A 9,290-nucleotide genomic window follows, 5' to 3' on the forward strand; every position below is an offset into this window, starting at 1 on the left:
GCTTTGGTTGGCTGCACTGAAAAAGATCCACGTAAATCCTGTAGGATGCCACTAGACAACATAATAGACAATTTGCCATAAATAAGGAAGAGTTCACTGACTCAGCTGATAAGACATTGAGACTCTTCATCTTGGAGTTGTCCACTCATTCAGGCACTGGGCACAATCTTTAGTTCAGAAAGAGGCCATGGTATAAAAGATCTATCTTTGAAAACAGATTGTCTGGGCTCAGATCCTGACTCTGTCACTTACCAACTATGGTATCTTGGAAAATTTGTGTCATCAAACTGGGTCAGTTAACGGATATAATAATATCAATCACATACAGATTTTGGAAGGATTAAATAAATGTGAAGTGGTAAGTACAGAAACAGGCACAGAGGGAGGGCCCTATGAAAGAGAGCTATTGTTACAATTATTAAATATTACCACCACCACCCCAGTACATACAAACTGAACTTCAGTATTTTCAAGAGTGGGAAAATGAATATACACAAAAAAAATTATTTTTAATGCTCTTTTAACACAGATATCATCTAAGTCTTCGTAATTTCACCATGTGATGCAAAAAGACCAAAACTGTCTAAAAACCTTTGATGAAGAAAATCCTCTTAATTTCAGAAAGAATGAAATATCTTTATAGTTTTCTTTGTATAAGTCTTTTATATCCCTGGTTAGATTTATTCTTAAGTATTTTATTTTTTTAGGGAATATTATAAATGGTATTGTTTTCCTGATTTCCTTTTCATCATTCTCTTTATTGGTGTATAGGAATCCAACTGATTTTTGTATGTTTATCTTGTATCCTGTGCCTATACTGTATCTTTGTATTAGTTCCAGTAGTTTTCTCATGGAGGCTTTTGTGGTTTCTATGTATAGTATTATATCATCTGCAAAGAGGGAGCATTTCACTTCTTCATTACCAATTTGGATGTCCTTTATTTCTTTTTCTTGCCTTATTGCTCTAGCTACAAGTTCCAGCAAAAAGCTAAATATGAGTGGTGATAAAGGGCATCCTTGTCTTGTTCTTTTTCTCAAGGGAAATGTTCTCAGCCTCCCTTCAAGACAACAGGAAGGAAATGAGGCAATATGCAGAACAAGCCAAGGAACACACAGATAAAGTAATTGAGGAAATTAGAAAGATTATTCATGAACATAATGAAAAGTTTAATAAGGTGGAAAAATCCATAGAGAGACAGCAATCAGAAATTCAGAAGATTAACAATAAAATTACAGAATTGGATAACTCAATAGAAAGTCAGAGGAGCAGAATTGAGCAAATAGAAGCTAGAATTTCTGAACTCAAAGATAAATCACTTGGTACTAATATATTTGAAGAAAATCAGATAAAAGAATGTTAAAAAATGAAGAAACCTTAAGACTCATGTGGGACTCTATCAAGAGAAATAACCTACGAGTGATTGGAGTACCAGAACAGGGAGGATAACAGAAAATACAGAGAAAATTGTTGAGGATTTGTTGGCAGAAAACTTCCCTGATATTGTGAAAGATGAGAAGATATCTATCCAAGATGTTCATCGGACTCCACATAAGGTAGATCTTAAAAGGAAGTCACCAAGACATATTATAATCAAGCTTGCCAAAACCAAAGATAGAAACAATTATAAGAGCAGCAAGGGATAAAAGAAAAGTCACCTACAAAGGAGAGCCAATAAGAATAAGCTCGGACTACTCAGCAGAAACCATGCAGGCAAGAAGGTAACGGGATGACATATTTAAAAAATTGAAGGAAAAAAATTGCCTGCCAAGAATCATATATACATCAAAACTGTCTCTTAAATATGAAGGTGAAATTCAGACATTTCCAGATAAACAGAAGTTTAGGGAATTCGTAAAAACCAAACCAAAACTACAAGAAATACTAAAGGGAGTTCTTTGGTTAGAAAATCAATAATATCAGGTATCAACCCAAGACTAGAACACTGGGCAAATCAACCAGAAGTCAACCCAGACAAAGAAATCCAAAAAAACAAAGCAAGATCAAAAAAAAAAAAAAACAAAGCCCAATACAGGGTAACAGCAATGTCTCATTGAATCAGTTCTGACTCATAGCAACACTATGCACTACAGAATGAAACACTGCCCGGGCCTGAGCCATCCTTAACAGTCGTTGTTATGCTTGAGCTCATTGTTGCAGCCACTGTGTCAGTGTACCTCATTGAGGGTCTTTCTCTTTTCTGCTGACTCCGTGCTTTGCCAAGCATGATGTCCTTCTTCAGGGACTGATCCCTCCTGATAACATGTCCAAAGTACGTAAGACACAGTCTCACCATCCTTGCTTGTAAGGAGCATTCCGGTTGTACTTCTTCTAAGACAGATTTGTTTGTTCTTTTGGCAGTCCACGGTATATTCAATATTCTTCACCAACACCACAATTCAAAGGCATCAATTCTTCGGCCTTCCTTATTCATCATCCAGCTTTTGTGTGCATACGATGTGATTGAAAATACCATGGCTTGCGTCAGGTGCACCTTAGTCTTCAAAGTGACATCTTTGTTTTCGACACTTAAAGAGGTCTTTGCAGCAGATTTGCCCAGTGTCTTTTGATTTCCTGACTGCTGCTTCCATGGCCGTTGATTGCGGATCCAAGTAAAATGAAATCCTTGACAACTTCAATCTGCTTGCAGCCAACCCCTTTGTTACCAGTTTCAGGCACCTGTTCAACCCTGTGAAGCCTGCGCGTGGTGGCCAGGAGCCAGACTGACCACGACTCTCAGGATTTTTACCTCCTATAACTCCAACAGAACAGTTTTTTCTTTCCCGGCTAATGCTGGAACCATCAAGGGAACTCTTCTAAAAGCACCTCGCCAGATTGCTTTCATGGGTGTTGGAAACAGGGGTCAGTGTGTGGACATAAGTGGGCTTCAAGTAGCCTTAGCTGAGTGCCAGTCAGAATTGCCAACGCAGAGTAAAGCTAGCTTCCCTAGCATTCTCAGTGACCCAGACCTCAATTCTTCCATTTTTGGATTTGACAGTTTGGTTGCCTCTCAAAACACAGAAGCTTTAGTCAGTGGACCAAAACCACCTATTGAAAGCCATTTTCGGCTAGCGTTTTTCTAACACCTCCACTCCATGTTTGTGAGGATGAGTTGGCATGGCTAAATCCAACGGAGACCGACCATGCAATTCAGTGGGATAAGTCAATGTCTGTTAAGAATAGCACTGGTATAGAGATGAAGCAGATAATGGCCAAAGCCTTCAAATACCCCTTATCTTCTCCTCAACAAACACATTCCTTGGTGAGTTGAAAAAAAATGCAAAACTTGTTTATCATATTGGCCTGACTCCAGCCAATCCTCCTGATCTCGTGGAAAACAAGTCTCTAGCTGCTATAGAAATGTTGCTGAAATTAATGCAGTTGAACCAGATAACCGAGTATTTTTAAGTGCTGGTCAATATCGACATGTCCTTACATTCAATGGAAGTTGTAAATCAGTTAACTACAGCTGTTGATCTACCTCTTGAATTTATCCACCTTTATATATCCAATTGCATCTCTACTTGTGAACAATTTAAGGGTCATTTGGTGCACCTTGTCTGTGTCTTCCTCCAATCCTTGATCTGTAACGAAATTATTAATGTGCAGGACTTGTTTATAGAAGTTCAGGCATTCTGTATTGAACTCCTTAGGATATGAGAAGCTGCTGATCTTTTCTGGTTGTTGAAGACGTTGGATACTGGGGAAACCCCTTCTGAGACTAAAATGTCAAAGTAATACCTCATCGAAACTACACCAGTCATTGTTCACCCGTACCGTGGTTTAATTTTTAAAACTGTTAAAACCCTGAGTGGATTGCGTGGTGTAGTGCATATAAACAATACTTTATCTACTTAAAGTTTTACTTTCCTGGATGACTTTTTACCTTTAGATGAACTTTTGGTAAGAAATTGAAAAAAATGTGTCTTTTAGGTGTCTTGCTATCCATGGGAGGATCGGTTATCCCAGAAAACTATTATTGCAAAAGAGCAGATAAGCACTAAAGAGCAAAGTGCCTGTTTTTGTTTAAAAGCCACGTTGCAGACTTCTGATAATTCATGAATCCAGTTTTCCTGAGGTTTCAGTGCTAATGTATTTCATGATAGTAAATTAAGATAGTCTTAAAAATTTGTGATCCTGTCCTTGATGTGACGTTAGGTGAGTATTTTGAATCCTCAGAGGACCAAGAGAAATCTGGTTCTTGAGCCCAGTTGCACAGGTAGCTCTTAACTTCTCATTAAACACCATCTGAACCAAGGGCACACTTCTAAATTTATCCCTTCTTATCGTGGGGATTACTAGACAACAGAGGAAATGTATTCCTTGGGACTCTTACAAAAACTTGGGAACTACTAGAAAGCTTTTTCTAGGCTGGAATAGCTGGTACAGTTTTCTGTTTGTTTTTTCTCCCCCTCTCTCAAGACTAGTTCTTCTGTAATTATTGTTAGTATAACATAATCTTTTTTTAAGTTTTATTTTTTATTTGTTTTTTTTTAAGGAAAAACACCAGTTAGTGCTTTGAGAGGAATACCATTTCAAATAGCTTCCTGAGTGGGTGCTATTATTACCCTCATGTCTGTGGAAGGGTAAATGATGTGTTTGAGAAACATTATAGTGAGGTGGTATCGTGTGGACTTTTACTCTTCATTTAACTCTTGGACAACAGTGCCTTACACTGAAGTTCTTTTTTTAATGAAAAAATAAGTGTGTGTGTATATATATATATATATATAAAACCTCATATATATATATGGAGCGCTTGTGGTACAGTGGTTAAAGCGCTTGGTTGGTAACCAAAGGGTCAGCAGTTGGAACTCACCAGGCGAACCCACCAGCCTCTCCACAAGAGAAAGATGTGGCAGTCTGCTTCTGTAAATATTTGCAGCCTTGGAAACCCTATGGGGCAGTTCTACTCTGTCCTATAGGGTAGCTATGAGTCGCAATTTACTCAACAGCAATGAGTATGAGTAATGTAGTCAATCATCTGAACGTATATAAAACTATATGTCAGGAACAGGTCTCTGGGTAGTGCAAAAGGTTGAGTGCTAGACTACTACCCGAAAGATTAGGGGTTTGAACGTATTCAGAAAGCTTTGGCCTGGAAATCTGTTTTGAAAAGACCACAGCCTTGAAAACCTCTGCTCTGCACACAGGAGGTAGACATGAGTCAGAATCAACTCAATGGCAACAAACAATACCATGTCATGATTTTTTTTGCTTAGTGTAAAGATCTCAGAAGTTGTAAAGAATGTGTTTTAATGCTTTACTATTGCTATATTATTAAAATAGATTATGCATATTTAAACTTCTTAATTTTAATTCTTTTACATTAATTCCATTAAACTAGACCCTTTCAATCATAAGTATACTTTCCAGAGTTTGTATTCAAAAGTAAATTAATTCAGAAAGGAAAAGAATAAATATAAAGAAAATAGAACAATTATAGGTAGATTTCCTTGGAAAACTTTTATTATGTAATTCATACTGAGGTTTACAAAATGTGTCACCTACAGTTGAATAAATATTGACTCTAGTTCTAGTAGGATGAATTATTCTTTGGGGACCAAAGAGCGTGTAGGAGCTGCTGTTCTTCTCTTGACTGTTTGCTTGGTTGTCTTGGGCATTGAACATGTCATGGATTATAAATAATAGGATTCAGAGTCTGGCGGATGAGTTGTCCCTGACAGATACCTTCCCTGCTAACTGCAGTAACTATGATGGTCAAGGTTGTGTATCAACTTGGCTGGGCCATGATTCTCAGTGGTTTGGCAGTTGTGATGTAGTTTGGCAGTCGTATTATGATGTGATCACTTCCACAATGAGATCTGACATAATGTGAACACCTCCATAATAGGATCTGCTGTGAGTAAAAGGTTGGTCAGGTGGACTGCATTGAATAGAACTGGACATTCTGGCAAGATTCCTGGTCTTCTGCTGGCTTTATATCCTGCAGCTGGCTCCTGTTCGTCTGACTTCCAGTTCTTCGTGCTCAAGCTAGCAGCTTACCTTTGGTCCTCCCTGCTGATCTTGGAGTCCATCAATCTGTACAGCCTGTGAACAAGAGCTCTGCTCTCTGTCCTGCCAAACTTGGGTTCTCCAGCCCCTGTAGCTCCCTGAATCAGGAGAACCAAGCCTCTATCCTGACCCATGAACTTGGAATGTTCCAGCTTCTATAAACATGTGAGCCATTTCCTTGATGTAAATTTTCCTCTCTATATATATTTGTAAGCTTTACTGGTTTTGATTCTCTAGAAAACCCAGCCTAAGACAGTAATTAAAACATCAACTGCAACCATAGGTACAACCTGGGAAGGCACCAATTGCAGTATGCTTACATGGAGGTGGGTGATGGGCTGACTGTTTTTATGTATTATCTCACTTAATTATTACTCCAGCCTTTAGAGTTAGGGTTTACTAAACCAGATTTATAGATGAACAACCTGCAGCTTACAGCAGAGTGTAACAGCTAAGACCACATGCTGGGAAGTGGTAGAGCTGGGATTTGGCTTCTTTACCCAGGTCAGCCTCAATGTCCAGCTTAAAGGTTGTGGACAGACATTCTGAATTTCTCTTTTGAAGCATGCAGGGGAGGTAAATGTTTCACCTGCAATTGGCATAGCAATTGTTAGCATTTGCAAAATGGCACTGATGCAGGTAAAGATTACATTGTAGCTGAAAAAGACAGAAAAGATTAAATGATTCAGAGCTGGCATTTCGTTTGCTAGCAAGAGAGGAAATGTTACCAAATCTGAGAAATACAGTGGCATTATAATTGACTGAACTCACCAAGGTATTTGAGTTTTCTATAGTATTTTCATTTGTGAAAATAAACAAAGGCCACTCAAGTGAGAACAAGCAAAAGCACTTTATTCGAAGCTGGCTATGACAAAGGAGTCAGCCACCATCACGTGTATTTTACAGAGACTCAAAGGCAGGCAGTGGAGAGGGAAAGTTTAATAGTGGGAAAAAAAGGCTGCATAGGGTGTGCTCTTATTGGACATTGTTGGCATGGGAAGTTGGAGGAAGACTAAAGAGAAGCGGGGCAACCTACATAATTGGTCAGGGGAGTATGTTTCTCTGATCCCAAGTTGGGAGTGAAGGCAAAAAATTAAGGAAGCTGGCAGTTATTGACCAAGTCCTAACCATTTGAGGGCTGATTACTGCAGAAACTGTGGTTTGTAGAACTACCTCATAGGGTTTCCAAGGAGCAGCTGGTAGATTCGAACTGCTGAACTTTTGGTTAGCAACCAAGCTCTTAACCAGTCTACCACCAGTTCCAAACTGACTTGACAGGAACTGGTACCTACCTTAAACTTCCATGCAGAGAGGGGTGCTATCTTTCTGTTATTTACATTTCAAAGAGATGGATCCTAGGTTCTTGAGAAAACCTTCCTGGGTTGTAAAATTGGCAAGTTTATTTAGTCCTTTAAAAGAATATATATGCATTTCAAAGGAGCCCTGGTGGTGAAGTGGTTAAGAGCTTGGCAGAGAACCAAAATGTCCTTGGCAGTTCAAAGCCACAAGCCACTCCTTGAAAACCCTTTGGGGCAGTTCTACTCTGTCCTTATAGGGTCGCTAAGAATTTCAACTTGCAAGCACTCTAAAGAAATGCTGTTAGAAAAAAAAGAAAAGAAAAAAGAGAGACTGGTACTCTTTTTCTTTTTGCACAAGGGTGGGCAGAAATATATGTGTCTGTTTTTTGTTTTTTTCCTTGTTTTTGGTTTGTATTCACCCCTACAGTTATTAAGCATGATGCAATGTTTAAAAAGCAAAATAAAAATAACTAGGCAAATGTCATTCTTGACTGAATTAATTACTCACGTCTTTCTTATATCTGGTCTATTCCATGTATTTGTACCTTTTGCAGGCCCCAGGCATCGAGGAGAGTCAGTCATTCCACTGAAAGAGGAGCTTAGAAGGCAGCAACTCTCTATGCTCCCTGATTTAATTACTGTTAAATAATGGAGGCTCTGTATTCCACTTTCTGGGTCATGTAGCTTAATTTGCGAGCTTAAGATGCACAGAATTTGGTAAATCACCCCCAAAACACTGCATTATATTTTTGCATAGAATTAAGATAATTTTAACTCTTTTCAGTAGATTTCAAAAAGAACTTAGAGCCCTTAGGTCTTGTTTTCAGAACATAAACTGATAGGTCCCTTGGATGGGACTGGATTTGTCTCTTAAAAAGCAACATTACAGTTTGTGGTGTTATAACTTTTCTGCAGCATCTGGTGAAAACAGGATGATAAATCAGATTAGGACTATGTTGCAGTGATTCAAAAAAAAGGGAAATATAAAGCTTCAAGGGCAGAAACTTGGGCCTTTGAGTCTGAAATCATAAGGAACAATTGCAGTTTTCAAACATTTGACCTATTAGGAAACTGTTGTTCCATGAAATCTACTGTCAAAGAGAGAAACTGAGAGTAGATATATTGATTTTTAGGATTTTCTAATGCACAAAACTAAATACTCACTATAAGAAAGTTCCTGACCAGGATTGATCATGCCAGCTACTCTTCTTTAACCCAAAGTTGCTAGTCTTTTCTTTCCTGTTCAAAGCCTGGCTTGCTGAATGTGACTTTCAAAAGATATCTTTGGGTGGAGGGCCAGAGACAGCCTTCTTACCTGATGTCAGTTGATCTCAATAAAAGAGGGAGGGAAGGGTTCAGTCACTCATATTAAGATTAGCCAATGGTTGATCTTCTAAATTTCCTCCTCCTCTTTTCTTTTTTAGCCTCATTGTATCTAGCTTCTTTGTACCACTGTTTTTTCTGGAATCAAAATGGTATCCCTATACCAGAACAATTAGGCTAGATAAAGAAATAAAGCACATCCAGATTGGTAGGGAAGTAGTGAAAGTATCTCTATTTGCAGATGACATGATCTTATATACAGAAAACCCTAAAGAATCTTCAAGAAAACTACTGAAACTAATAGAAGAGTTTAGCAGGGTATGAGGGTAGAAGATAAACATACAAAAATCAGTTAGATTGCTCTATACCAACACAAAAAGAACACTGAAGAGGAAATCACCAAATCAATACCATTTACAGTAGCCCCCAAGAAGACAAAAGACTTAGGAATAACTCTTACCAGAGATGTAAAAGACCTACACAAAGATAACTACAAGACACTACTGTAAGAAACCAAGAGACCTACATAAGTAGAAAAACATACCTTGCTCATGGATAGGAAGACTCAACATTGTAGAAATGTCTGTTCTGCCAAAAGCGATCTATAGATACAACGCAATTCTGATCCAAATTCCAATGACGTTTCTTAATGAGAT

The 9,290-nt window shown here is 38.3% G+C and overlaps 1 pseudogene; it reads left to right on the top strand.

Moving 5' to 3' along the window:
- Positions 1-1,996: 1,996 nt before the first annotated feature.
- Positions 1,997-5,510, top strand: LOC135229342 (CCR4-NOT transcription complex subunit 11-like; annotated as a pseudogene).
- Positions 5,511-9,290: the final 3,780 nt, after the last annotated feature.

The sequence above is a fragment of the Loxodonta africana genome, unplaced genomic scaffold, assembly GCF_030014295.1.
Source record: "Loxodonta africana isolate mLoxAfr1 unplaced genomic scaffold, mLoxAfr1.hap2 scaffold_261, whole genome shotgun sequence".
In the NCBI taxonomy this organism is placed as follows: Eukaryota; Metazoa; Chordata; class Mammalia; order Proboscidea; family Elephantidae; genus Loxodonta; species Loxodonta africana.